Raw genomic sequence first — 14,013 nt, forward strand, 5'->3', positions numbered from 1 at the left:
TCATTGGCAGTATTTTTGTTTTCTCCACATGAATCAAAATCACAAAGTAGACTTCTACTATTATTTTTGGATTCGATTTTGGTCATGTTTGCCCGAGAGCAGAAAACCTAGTTGTTTGTCAGGGTTGAAGATTGGCATAAGATCTATCCCACATCGACGCATTAACTTATCCGTTTGCCGTTTATATAGCCATTCACTACAACTGAAGGGCACGACCTTACTTGAACAGGATCTATTCTATAGGCTCGTACCACTGTATCCTTGAGTTCTAAGGAGACAGAAAATCAAGTATGGTTGATGAGGCGTGGCTTTGAGGCTAGAGCGTGATTAACAGCTTTTCGTGGTCACTTGTGGCCTTGGAGCAGTAGAGGATCGTTCTCAGCTCTGCTTGCAGGCCTGGGATGGTCTCATAGCTGTTTAACAGACTCCAAATTCTTTTTGTTACCATCTTTTTCCTTCTCCTATCTTTGGTTCCTCTTTCTCAACTTCCAGTTGTTTCAACATACTTGCACCAAGTACACCAAATGATGTGCAAATATGAGGGTGAAATTCATGGTGTGAAAGCTGGGATCTTTTAACCATTGAGTTGCAAGGTGTAAAGATTGTGACTTTTCTTCATGGATGCTACACTTAAAGCTAGACCAGTTTAACAAAATTGGCAGTGCCTATTCCAACAAACCCTCGTTTGATCACTTTAATAGTGTTTGAAGACATTGATTCATCCTAACTCTAAAACAGCAACCTTATTTTTTATTTGCTAGTGCACTGAAGTGGCTCTTAATCTAGAACAGTTTGAATACTTAAGCAACAAGATGGTTTATTGTCATGAAAAAACACCTGGGACAAAGCACTGTAAGTCGTAACCCGTAAGCGAATAAATTCTTATTCCTTGTGAGATCAAAGAGCAAATTCAGTAATATGGCAAAATAAAGAAGTCTTGGTTTTTGATATCACGGGCGTGTAATGGTGGTTTCTATCCGAAAGGCTAACTTGAAATTAATCCAAACTGGAAGTTTGTCACGTCGACCAAACAACTTCCCTTATACATTATTTCTTGTTACTTTTCAACTCTCAAATAAAGAAGCGTTTAACATCGACTCAAAGTGTCAAACATATGTAAATTGAACAATGCTAATATTAAGTACTATAATCCACGTCTAGCTATCACGTTGCAGTAAGATATTACGTTATTGCTTTGAGTTTGCTTCGTTTGACAAAGAAGGAGGAAGCTTCTCATCTTTATGATCAAATATGCATTGCTTTGCACCAAACTGAATAATGCTGGCATATTACACCTAGGTGATGATACGAAGAAGTTGTCCACATGCCTAACCTACAGATGAACAGAAAATAACAGCACAAACTACACTTTTATTAGCGAGTTAGTGAGAGCCAAGCATCATCATAGAAACAAGTGAGGAGAAATTGCTAACAACTAGATAATGGCATATGAAACCTCAGCATTTTGCTGGCAATACTGGGGAAAACATCCCTTCTTGAGAATGTATTAAAATTACAAAATACACACACAGTAGTGAAGCACTAATTGCTTTACTTCTTCGACACACTAATTTGTAACTCATATATCATCATCCTTACAGCTTTGAAGCGGCAGCCTTGTCCAAAAAACCAGACCAATTCTCCTTCAGGTGAAACTATCTGCACGGGAAGCAAATCAAAACTTTCACTATCACCTAGTGATTTATGCACTACATCTACCTTCCCAGCACCTGCTACAACAAGAGCGATATTGGCGGATGAGTTTATTACAGGAAATGTAAATGTAATCCTTTCCGGTGGAGGTTTTGGAGATTCCTTGATGAAGGTGACCCACTTCTCTTTCTCATGGACAAGAGGATGCCCGGGAAACAATGAAGCTACATGTCCACCGGGACCCATACCCAATAGCATTACATCAAATTTGGGAAATCCAGTAGCCTCAGAAATGTCTACAATCTTGCTCTTAACCAAATATTTTAGACAAGTCTCATAATCATCTATTGCACCCTCTACTGATAATGCATCATTTATGGCATACACATTGCCACTAGGAATAGGTATCTGCCCAAGAGAAAGAAGAGGTGAGCCTAAAAGCTTAGTAGATAGAATTAAGATGTGAAATGAGAGAAGCGATGAAGTAAAAAGAAGTGACGAAATGAGATTAAAAGTTAAGTAGGTAGAATAAAGATGTAAAAGGAAAATAGTGAGGAAGTAACAGCTCATTCATCATTCTTAAAAAGATCAAACCGCTTAGGCAGTTTTGTATGTGATGTAAGTATCATGAACAGTTGGTAATCTAATAGATGCCCTCATCAGTAGGGATGGCAAATGGGCGGGTTGGACTAAATTTGGGCGGGTCAAGATGGGTTAGGTCAATAAATGGGTCATTGCCCAACCCAGCCCAAAGTATACTTGGGCTAAGATGGGCTGTGTCAAGATGGGCTAAACAATAGGTCATAACCCAACCCGCCCAACTTGACCCATGTTTTAAAACCATGCTCATATTGCATAAAAAAAGTCTTTTACCTTAAAATGTGTAAGTCGAAAAAATTTTGGGGGTGGGTGGGGTTGGGGAGGGTGGGTGATGCAGAAAAACGCAAAAAAAAAAACAAAAAATAGAAAATTAAAAAAAACGTAATTTTTTTTTTTGAAATACAAAAAAAAGTATTTTTTTTTAGGGCGCGGGGAGGGGGGGAGGTGGTGCAGGAAAAAATCAGAAAATTAAAATACAAAAAAAAAGTAAAAAAACATTTTTAGGGGAGGGGGTTTTGCGGTGAGGGTGTGGTGGGTGGGGCAGGAAAAAAACAGAAAATTAAAAATACAAAAAAAAAGTAAAATTTTTTTTTTTAGAGGAGGGGGTTCTGCGGGGGTGGAGGTGGGTGGTGCAGGAAAAAAAATCCTGGATCCGCCTCTGCCGGAGTTGATGAATGGAAAGCTTAATAACAAGAGAGTTTATTCTCCATCAATACTCAGATTGCCCCATAAGGTGCATTTCACCTCTGTTCAAATTACCCTTACATTCTCTGTGTAGAAACTCAGACAACAATACAGCTTGTTGTTCAAATATAAGGAAGCATTTGCACAATAAACCAATCATTTTCAGTTCATTGATCGGACAAACAAATGAAAGAAACATATATATACTACGAAAAATTGTTTTAACAAAAAATAGACGATATCACACACTGTGGCAGCGTTAGAATCAATATGTAGTAGAAAGACACAAATACCTTGGATAGAAAAGCATCATAATCAAGCAAATAATAGCTATTAGGATGATCCTTTGGGACCACTCTCTCATCCACCCAGAAAACGTGTCACTTCGACCAGTCTATTGAATCAATATATGGTGGCTCCACCAATTTCCCGCACAATTGCAACAAACACAAACATTCAATTAACTTAAACACCAAAATCATCCAAAGAGATTAACAACGAAAAGAATAAACAATTACCTAAGAGACTTGATAAGTGAACCACCGGAAACAACAAGAGAAAAAGAACCTCTCACTTTGCAAAACTTCTCCGATAAATCAGTTGTGTACTTCGCTAGAGACATGACAAGTTCCTCTTCAGAATCAAACACTTCTACTTTCCCTTTACTTTTCCCTGTCACAGTCTCAGCCATTGATGATTTAGTTGTAAACTGAGATTTCGATGAGTTTGTACTCAATACTGAGATTCACCTATGTGAGCGCGAGCAAAAAAGTGACTTGCCAATAATAGATGCAGAGGTCAACGGCAGAGATCGGCGGAGAAGAGAGAATCGGGTAGATGAGATGCGCAAGTTAGCAGAGAGAGTGCAAGAAGAAGAGGCTAAGCGCACTGCACACTCTGTCATGTTATATAGGAACTGAGAGTGCGAATAAACTAGTCCACCGGCGACTGTGAAAGAAAGAGCTTAACGTGCTGAAGCTTTTTGGGTAGGTGAGTACCTGGGGCGTGGCATTCGATGAAAGGGTAGGGATCAGTGACTAGCACGTGTACTACTGTCTTTTAACTTGGTGTTGGTAAAGATGTTTTGATATGTACCTAATTTTTGTTATAGATCATAATTAATTAATTAATATATAATTTACTTTAATATATAATTTGATCACAATAAATTAATTGTAGAAATTAATAGCTTGTAAAGGTTGTACATAAGGCTATTTAACTTGTACTCTTCTAGAAGATGTAAATAGGAGGTTAGTTGGTTAGTTGTTAAGTATATATGTAATATACAGTACATTTTTTTTGTAGTTAGTGAAAATATGAGAGGAGCTAAGCTCTTTCTTCTCGTTTCTTCTCTCACTTCTTATTCTTTACCTTTGTTCGCATTTCTCAACAACTGCTTGACAATGGTGGACCTAGGGCCTCATTTTGATATGGTATCAGAGCCCGGTTCCATGCGATTCTTACAGTCAAGCTCTGGTGTCTCGTTACTTTCTTCAAATCTCCTTTTCCCCAATTTTTTGTTAACTTTCTAAAATTGTTTGCTACTTTTGAGGTCTGCAAAATTCATCGATTGTTTGTGCTGAAATGGTTGGTGATACTCCTGATTCAGTGCTGGATCGTCACATGCAAACACTCAAATACTTGATTTCAACGATCTACTTTATGTGCATCCTTAGGACACGCCATGTATCTCACTTGTACATGAATTACTGATTGAAAATAGAAAACTACTCGGAATGGAGTAGGTCTATGGTAATGTCACTATTGGTGAAGAATAAGCTAGGTTTTATAGACGGAATTTGCACTAGAGAACAATATAAAAATGATAATTTTAGGTTAAAGTAATGGGAACGATGTAATGCTATAGTTCAGTCATGGATAAGGAGTTCAGTAGTACCAGAACTCAGAAGAGGAATCGTATAATCCTCAGATGCACAAAAGGTGTGGAAATCCATGAAAGATAGATTTGATAAAGTAAATGCCACAAAGATCTATCACATGAACAAGGAAACAAGTTCCTTGACACAAGGAATCTCTAGTGTATCCGTATATTTCTCTAGGCTGAATGATCTATAGGATGAATTTGAGTCAATTATCTCATTTCCTAGTTGTGATTGTGAGAAATCCAGGCAATTTGTTGTGTTCTTGCATCAGTAGAAGTTTATGAAGTTTTTGATGGGTTTGAATGAAACTTATGCACCACAAAAAAGTCAAATATTGATGATGCATCCAACACCAACACTTGACCAGGAATATTCCATGATTATCCCTGAAGAAAGTCAGAGAATGAGTAATGGATCTGCTGCACAGAGTGGGATTCTAGGAGGCGCACTTATAGGTATGCACAGTAGTCCACTTGTAACTGCAAATACTTCTAATATGAGGCCAAGGAGGAACAATATACTACTGTGTGATTACTACAAAATGAAGGGACATACAATGGAGACTTGCTACAAATTAAATAGATATCCACCAGGGTTCAAGTTCAACAACAACATGAGGAGAGGAACACAAGACAATAGTGGAACCATGGCTCACAATGTAAATGCAGGGGATGAGTCTCAAAATGCAGGAAATACATATGCTTATGCAGAATATTCCAACTGTGTAGGGTTTCAATCCAAAACAGTATCAGCGGATTCTCAAGCTTTTAAGCAAGGAACCTCACCCAACAAAAATTGCTAACATGGAAAGTAAATCACTAATTGAACACGGCTTTCACTATCACCTAGTGATTTATGTACTACATCTGCCTTCCCAACACCTGCTACAACAAGAGCGATATTTGCCGATGAGTTTATTAGAGGAAATGTAAATGTAATCCTTTCCGATGGAGGTTTTGGAGATTCTCTGATGAAGGTGACCCACTTCTCTTTCTCATGGACAAGAGGATGCCCAGAAAATAAGGAAGCTACATGCCCATCGGGACCCATACCCAATAGCATCACATCAAATTTTTAAAATCCAGTAGCATCGGATATGTCTACAATCTTGGTCTTAACCAAGTATCTTAGACAAGTCTCGTAATTATCTGACGCACCCTCTACTGATAGTGCATCGTTTATCGCATACACATTGTCACTAGGAATAGGTATCTGCCCAAGAGAAAGAAGAGGTGAGCCTAAAACCTTAGTAAATAGAATTAAGACATGAAATGAGAAAAGTTAACATGTAAGGAGAAGAGTAATATAATGAAGTAAAAGCTTTTTCATCATTCTTAATAAGATCAAACCACTTATGCAGTTTTGTTTGACTATTGTAAACAATTCATAATCTAAAAGATGCTCTCAGCAGTCATGCATATTCTTTGAAGTCTTTTCCGAAAAGAATTTGGTAATTTAGTTTGTAATCATCTTCATTTCAAATAGTCTATAGCTTTGGAGATACTGGGACTGCCAGCTAAGATGGCACAACTCAGAGCAAGTCCATTTAACTTGCTATAGTTATCGAAGAGCCTTCACTGAAAGTGTATACGCCACGATTGAAGATGTATTTCAAATCCCTCTTAAATCATACTAAGCTGGAGTTAAGCAAAGTCAACATAAGTTCAAACTGAGATTATAAACAAGTCTACATAGTACCGATTGAGGGCAATTTTACAAAATCATAAATCCCCGGAGGCTGCTCCATTGAGAACGATTTCAAGGTCGAGAAAGCCTCAAGTCAACAAGACTGGGGCGAGGGTTATAGAGGTACATATGCTCCATTATCAAGAATACACACCTTACAATTCAGGAGGACTGGAAATGGTGGACAAAGAAGTGGTCGTCCCTAGTCCCAATGAGGACGTTACCACTCATGTTGAGGGGTATCTAAGTATTTACACTTATCCCTTCACACTTGCTCTGGTGGATCCCATAATCCTTAGCTTTTGCAAAAAGTACAAGGTCTGTTTCGGGCAGAATATTCACCCGTCCTTTTAAAGGATAATCATGCTCAATTATGCCTTATAAAAAGGACTAAGCGGTCGTTGCAAATATAATTCGATTTACAAGTTCAGAGTCGAATTCCACAGAGAACTAAGGCTTAGCTACAGCTATTCAATATCAACAAGAAGACAAGCTTGAACAATTCCTAACTTATAGATATTAAGATTCTTGTGTTTAACTAAAAGTAAAAAAACATTTTTAGGGGAGAGGGTTTTGCGGAGGAGGGTGGGGTGGGTGGGGCAGGAAAAAAACAGAAAATTGAAAATACAAAAAAAAAGTAAAATTTTTTATTTTAGAGGAGGGGGTTCTGCGGGGGTGGAGGTGGGTGGTGCAGGAAAAAAATTCCTGGATCCGCCTCTGCCGGAGTTGATGAATGGAAAGCTTAATAACAAGAGAGTTTATTCTCCATCAATACTCAGATAGCCCCATAAAGTGCATTTCACCTCTGTTTAAATTACCCTTACATTCTCTGTGTAGAAACTCAAACATTAATGCAGCTCGTTGTTCAAATGTAAGGAAGCATTTGCACAATAAACCGATCATTTTCAGTCCATTGATCGGACAAACAAATGAAAGAAACATATATATACTATGAAAAATTGTTTTAACAAAAAATAGACGATATCACACACTATGGCAGCGTTAGAATCAATATGTAGTAGAAAGACACAAATACCTTGGATATTAAAGCATCATAAGCAAGCAAATAATTGCTATTAGGATGATCCTTTGGGACCACTCTCTCATCCACCCAGAAAACGTGTCACTTCGACCAGCCTATTGAATCAATATATGGTGGCTCCACCAATTTCCTGCACAATTGCAACAAACACAAACATTCAATTAACTTAAACACCAAAACCATCCAAAGAGATTAACAACGAAAAGAATAAACAATTAAATAAGAGACTTGATAAGTGAACCACCAAAAACAACAAGAGAAAAAGAACATCTCACTTTGCAAAACTTCTTCGATAAATCAGCTGTGTACTTCGCTAAAGACATGACAAGTTCCTCTTCAGAATCAAACACTTCTACTTTCCCTTTACTTTTCCCTGTCACAGTCTCAGCCATTGATGATTTAGTTGTAAACTGAGATTTCGATGAGTTTGTACTCAATACTGAGATTCTCCTATGTGAGCGCGAGCAAAAAAGTGACTTGCCAATAATAGATGCAGAGGTCAATGGCAAAGATCGGCGGAGAAAAGAGAATCGGGTAGATAAGATGCGCAAGTTAGCAGAGAGAGCGCAAGAAGAAGAGGCTAAGTGCACTGCGCACTCTATCATGTTATATAGGAACTGAGAGTGCGAATAGACTAGTCCACCGGCGACTGTGAAAGAAAGAACTTAACGTGCTGGAGCTTTTTGGGTAGGTGAGTACTTGGGGCGTGGCATTCGATGAAAGGGTAGGGATCAGTGACTAGCACGTGTACTACTGTCATTTAACTTGGTGTTGGTAAAGATGTTTTGATATGTACCTAATTTTTGTTATAGATCATAATTAATTAATTAATTAACATATATATAATTTACTTTAACATATAATTTGATCACAATAAATTAATTATAGAAATTAATAGCTTGTAAAGGTTGTACGTAAGGCTATTTAACTTGTACTCTTCTAGAAGATGTAAATAGGAGGTTAGTTGGTTAGTTGTTAAGTATATATGTAATATACAGTACATCTTTTTTGTTGTTAGTGAAAATATGAGTGGAGCTAAGCTCTTTCTTCCCGTCTCTTCTCTCACTTCTTATTCTTTACCTTTGTTCGCATTTCTCAACAACTGCTTGACAATGGTGGACCTAGGGCCTCATTTTGATATGGTATCAGAGCCCGATTCCATGCGATTCTTACAGTCAAGCTCTGGTGCCTCGTCACTTTCTTCAAATCTCCTTTTCCCCAATTTTTTGTTAACTTTCTAAAATTGTTTGCTACTTTTGAGGTCTGCAAAATTCATCGATTGTTTTTGCTGAAATGGTTGGTGATACTCCTGATTCAGTGCTGGATCGTCACATGCAAATACTCAAATACTTTATTGCAACGATCTGCTTTATGTGCATCCTTCGGACACGCCATGTATCTCACTTGTACATGAATTACTGATTGAAAATAGAAAACTACTTGGAATGGAGTAGGTCTATGGTAATGTCACTATTGGTGAAGAATAAGCTAGGTTTTATAGACGGAACCTGCACTAGAGAACAATATAAAAATGATAATTTTAGGTTAAAGCAATGGGAACGATGCAATGCTATAGTTCAGTCACGGATAAGGAGTTCAGTAGTACTAGAACTCAGAAGAGGAATTGTATACTTCTCAGATGCACAAAAGGTGTGGAAATCCATGAAAGATAGATTTGATAAAGTAAATGCCACAAAGATCTATCACATGAACAAGGAAACAAGTTCCTTGACACAAGGAATCTCTAGTGTATCCGTATATTTCTCTAGGCTGAATGATCTATAGGATGAATTTGAGTCAATTATCCCATTTCCTGGTTGTAATTGTGAGAAATCCAGGTAGTTTGTTGTGTTCTTGCATCAGTAGAAGTTTATGAAGTTTTTGATGGGTTTGAATGAAACTTATGCACCACAAAAAAGTCAAATATTTATGATGCATCCAACACCAACACTTGACCAGGAATATTCCATGATTATCCAAGAGGAAAGTCAGAGAATGAGTAATGGTTCTACTGCACAGAGTGGGATTCTAGGAGGCACACCTATAGGTATGCACAACAGTGCACTTGTAACTACAAATGCTTCTAATATGAGACCAAGGAGGAACAATATACTACTGTGTGATTACTACAAAATGAAGGAACATACAAGGGAGACTTGCTACAAATTAAATAGATATCCACCAGGGTTCAAGTTCAACAACAACATGAGGAGAGGAACACAAGACAATAGTGGACCCATGGCTCACAATGTGAATGCAGTGGATGAGTCTCAAAATGCAGGAAATACATATGCTTATGCAGAATATTCCAACTGTGTAGGGTTTCAACTAGAAAGTAATCACTAATTGAACACAGCTTTCACTATCACCTAGTGATTTATGTACTACATCTGCCTTCCCAACACCTGCTACAATAAGAGCGATATTTGCCGATGAGTTTATTAGAGGAAATGTAAATGTAATCCTTTCCAGTGGAGGTTTTGGAGATTCCCTGATGAAGGTGACCCACTTCTCTTTCTCATGGACAAGAGGATGCCCATGAAATAAGGAAGCTGCATGCCCATCGGGACCCATACCCAATAGCATCACATCAAATTTTGGAAATCCAGTAGCATCGGATATGTCTACAATCTTGGTCTTAACCAAGTATCTTAGACAAGTCTCGTAATTATCTGCCGCACCCTCTACTGATAGTGCATCGTTTATCGCATACACATTGTCACTAGGAATAGGTATCTGCCCAAGAGAAAGAAGAGGTGAGCCTAAAACCTTAGTAAATAGAATTAAGACGTGAAATGAGAAAAGTTAACATGTAAGGAGAAGTGTAATATAATGAAGTAAAAGCTTTTTCATCATTCTTAATAAGATCAAACCACTTATGCAGTTTTGTTTGACTATTGTAAACAATTCATAATCTAAAAGATGCTCTCAGCAGTCATGCATATTCTTTGAAGTCTTTTCCGAAAAGAATTTGGTAATTTAGTTTGTAATCATCTTCATTTCAAATAGTCTATAGCTTTGGAGATGCTGGGACTGCCAGCTAAGATGGCACAACTCAGAGCAAGTCCATTTAACTTGCTATAGTTATCTAAGAGCCTTCACTGAAAGTGTATACGCCACGATTGAAGATGTATTTCAAATCCCTCTTAAATCATACTAAGCTGGAGTTAAGCAAAGTCAACATAAGTTCAAACTGAGCTTATAAACAAGTCTACATAGTACCGATTGAGGGCAATTTTACAAAATCATAAATCCCCGGAGGCTGCTCCATTGAGAACGATTTCAAGGTCGAGAAAGCCTCAAGTCAACAAGACTGAGGCGACGGTTATAGAGGTACATATGCTCCATTATCAAGAATACACACCTTACAATTCAGGAGGACTGGAAATGGTGGACAAAGAAGTGGTCGTCCCTAGTCCCAATGAGGACGTTACCACTCATGTTGAGGGGTATCTAAGTATTTACACTTATCCCTTCACACTTGCTCTGGTGGATCCCATAATCCTTAGCTTTTGCAAAAAGTACAAGGTCTGTTTCGGGAATAATATTAACCCGTCCTTTTAAAGGATAATCATGCTCAACTATGCCTTATAAAAAGGACTAAGCGGTCGTTGAAAATATAATTTGATTCACAAGTTCAGAGTCGAATCCCATAGAGAACTAAGGTTTAGCTACAGCTATTCAATATCACCAAGAAGACAAGCTTGAACAATTCCTAACTTATAGATATTAAGATTCTTGTGTTTAACTAATTAACTAATAAATTAAAATAGTAAATTAACAACTAAAGATACTAAGGGTTAGCGACATGATTAAGGAGGTCTAGAGTTATAATTTTCCCAATTGTCGGAATCCTTCCCGCTACGTTTTCTATAAATTCGCCTAAGTATTCTTTACCGATCATCAGTGCTCAGACGGTTGTAACTCTCTCCCGAGTAATTACCACAATTTACTAGACATATTCTCCCGAATTACGCTAGCTGGCATTAAGTACGGCTCACTCGGATCGCACCCAAGATTTTGTTATCCCTAATCCTGCCTTTAAACCGTCAGTATTGATCCCTCATATACGTTAGGAGTTGTGAGCACGTAATTTTTGCCCTACGAGAGAACTACTCCCAGAAAATTCAAAATAAAATAGTTTTGTGTTGTTTGTAGTTGTTGCGAATTTTGTGTTACTTTTCTTGTATTGTTTGCATTCTTTCGTGCTTGTTTATTTGTTAAATTAAGAATAAAATACCAAAAAATATGGCATTTGCATTTAGGATTTGATTTTTGCAATTGTTTAGTTAATCAAGAAAATTGGTGTTTTGCCAAAAATGAGAAATCACAAAAATAATGTACTTTACATTTTTTTAGCATTTAAGGTCTAGTTGTGTGATTTTATTTTAAATTGGTACTTAATCATGTGTGATAATTATTATTAAGAGCTAATTAGTATTTTAATAAGTTAATTTTGTTTATAATTTAACTTAGAATTTTAGTTTCAATAATTAGAAAAAGAGAAAAAAAAAAGAGAAGAAGAAGAAAGAACAAAAATAGGAAGGAAAATCGGATTGGGGTCAAATCCCTGGCCCAATGGCATGTCCCAAACCCGGTCCAGGCAGCCCCTCTCACAGGACGGTGAAACGACGTAGTATAGGAGCCAAACTACGTCATTTCAATGGCAAAAATCTCAGCCATTCAACCAAACCACATCCAACGGTTACAGATCAATACCCGTATCCAAGAACCGAACCCGACCCGTTTGTCCAAAAACCAACCCGGTCTCAAGAGTGTCCAAATGACACCGTTCCATTAAGTGAATTGATCCAAGCCGTTGATCTTAATCGATCTAACGGCCTGGATCAAACCCTTCCCCAGTATATAATCCTAAGACCGCACCCCGCCCCCTTAGAACCCCCCCCTATTTGTCTCCCTCAAAGGGTCTTCAGAGACCAAACCTCGTTCCGCCACTGACCGCCCGCCGAAAATCGCCCACGGCGGCGGTCAGTCACCAATGGCCACCCAATTAACACGCCTAAGCCATCTGACCACCCTCGTTGCAAATCCAGTACTCGTTTGCTTCGAATCATCCTCAAACTTCTCGAATCTTCATTTGAAGATTCGAGCAAAACCTGGACCTACCCCAAGCTGCCCTGAACTCACACTCTGGCACCCCCTGACCTCCCTAATGTCCAAAACACACTTGGTTGGGTTCGAATCTGACCAGAGCTGGACGAATCCCAAATCAAACCCCCAAGAACCCTAAAAACCAAAAGTTGAAATCTGTCCAAATTAAAGGATGATTTAGGGCCTAATCGACTTTAGTCGAAGTGTTCTCAATTGAGAACACTCGATTAAGGTCCATTCGACCTCAAAAATGGTCAGAGTCAGGGTCCAAGTCAGGGTCGTCCATGTTTCCGAGCTCTTGAGGTATTTTCCCTTTCTTGTTTGTTCCGTTTTTGGGTTTGGTTATTCTGTTTACTTTGTTTAGTGTAGCTTTATTGGTTTTTCAATTGTTGTCGACTGATTCTATCCTTCTCCACTAGACCTTTTATTTGGTCCAATTTTATCATTGCTTTTGTTTGTTGTCGATTGTTATGTGGTATAATTTGTGTAATCGATTGAATAAGTGTCGTCGATTAGTCTGGTATGCTTGAATGTTAGATTAGCATGATAATAGTCTAAGTTTTGGTTCATGCTTGTCTGTTTCCCCTCCTGCCTCGTTTGTGTTCTAAGGTTGTATTAAAATGAGCTCGCTGGTATATTTGAACTTAGAACTGAGCCTGTTGGTATATTCAGTTCATTGAACTGGATTTATTGGTCATTTGTTATCCTGAATCTGTCAATACCCTTAAAGCCCTGGTGACTGTTTCTTCTTTTGTATTCCAATTTTATTAAGGCACATGCTCGTCTATTTGATTTTAGCTCATCTGTTGCTGAGCTAAATATGATTGTTTCCCCAATATAGCTAGTTCAATGTTTGTTGCTCTGAACCCTTAGTCTTCATTTTAATGTCATTTGATTTAATAGTTTGAATTACTGATTGAATTATTAGCTGATTTGAATTGGTCGTAGCTATTAGTTTATTGGATTCAACTTGGTTAGTGGGTAGATTTGAATAGGATAGAGTTGAAAGTTTCAATGCAGGATGAAAGGGAGTGGGTAGGACAGTAATTTCAGGGCTTTAGGTGGTAATTTGGGAATTGAAAACAGGAAGAAATTGGTAGTTTGAGTGTTCTGTCCACTAAGTACTAAAATACCATTAAACTAATACAATTGTTTAGTGCTAATGGGGAACAAGACATAATGGTGGGGGAAAGGTTTAAAGAAAAGGGTGCCCATACCTATTGGGATTTAAAGAAAGAGAAGACAAGTGTAGTGGGGAACAAAACATATACTAGTGGAATTAAAGGGATAATGGGCAGAATTAGTGGGAAAATATTCTGCCCAAAGTGCTTTTGAAAGTTGAGGGGCAGGGCA

At 38.0% G+C, this 14,013-nt stretch overlaps 1 non-coding gene and 2 pseudogenes across 1 annotated transcript; 1 reads left to right on the top strand and 2 right to left on the bottom strand.

The window, feature by feature from the left end:
- Positions 1–211: 211 nt before the first annotated feature.
- LOC138890997 (small nucleolar RNA U3) lies at positions 212–427 on the top strand. The gene has a single exon (XR_011407359.1). It is a non-coding gene; the product is annotated as a small nucleolar RNA U3 (small nucleolar RNA).
- A 1,168-nt stretch (positions 428–1,595) lies between these two features.
- Positions 1,596–3,719, bottom strand: LOC104221061 (probable 6-phosphogluconolactonase 4, chloroplastic; annotated as a pseudogene).
- A 1,899-nt stretch (positions 3,720–5,618) lies between these two features.
- LOC104221060 (probable 6-phosphogluconolactonase 4, chloroplastic) lies at positions 5,619–8,015 on the bottom strand (annotated as a pseudogene).
- Between the last annotated feature and the right edge of the window lie 5,998 nt (positions 8,016–14,013).

This window comes from Nicotiana sylvestris, chromosome 4 (assembly GCF_000393655.2).
Source record: "Nicotiana sylvestris chromosome 4, ASM39365v2, whole genome shotgun sequence".
Taxonomy (NCBI): Eukaryota; Viridiplantae; Streptophyta; class Magnoliopsida; order Solanales; family Solanaceae; genus Nicotiana; species Nicotiana sylvestris.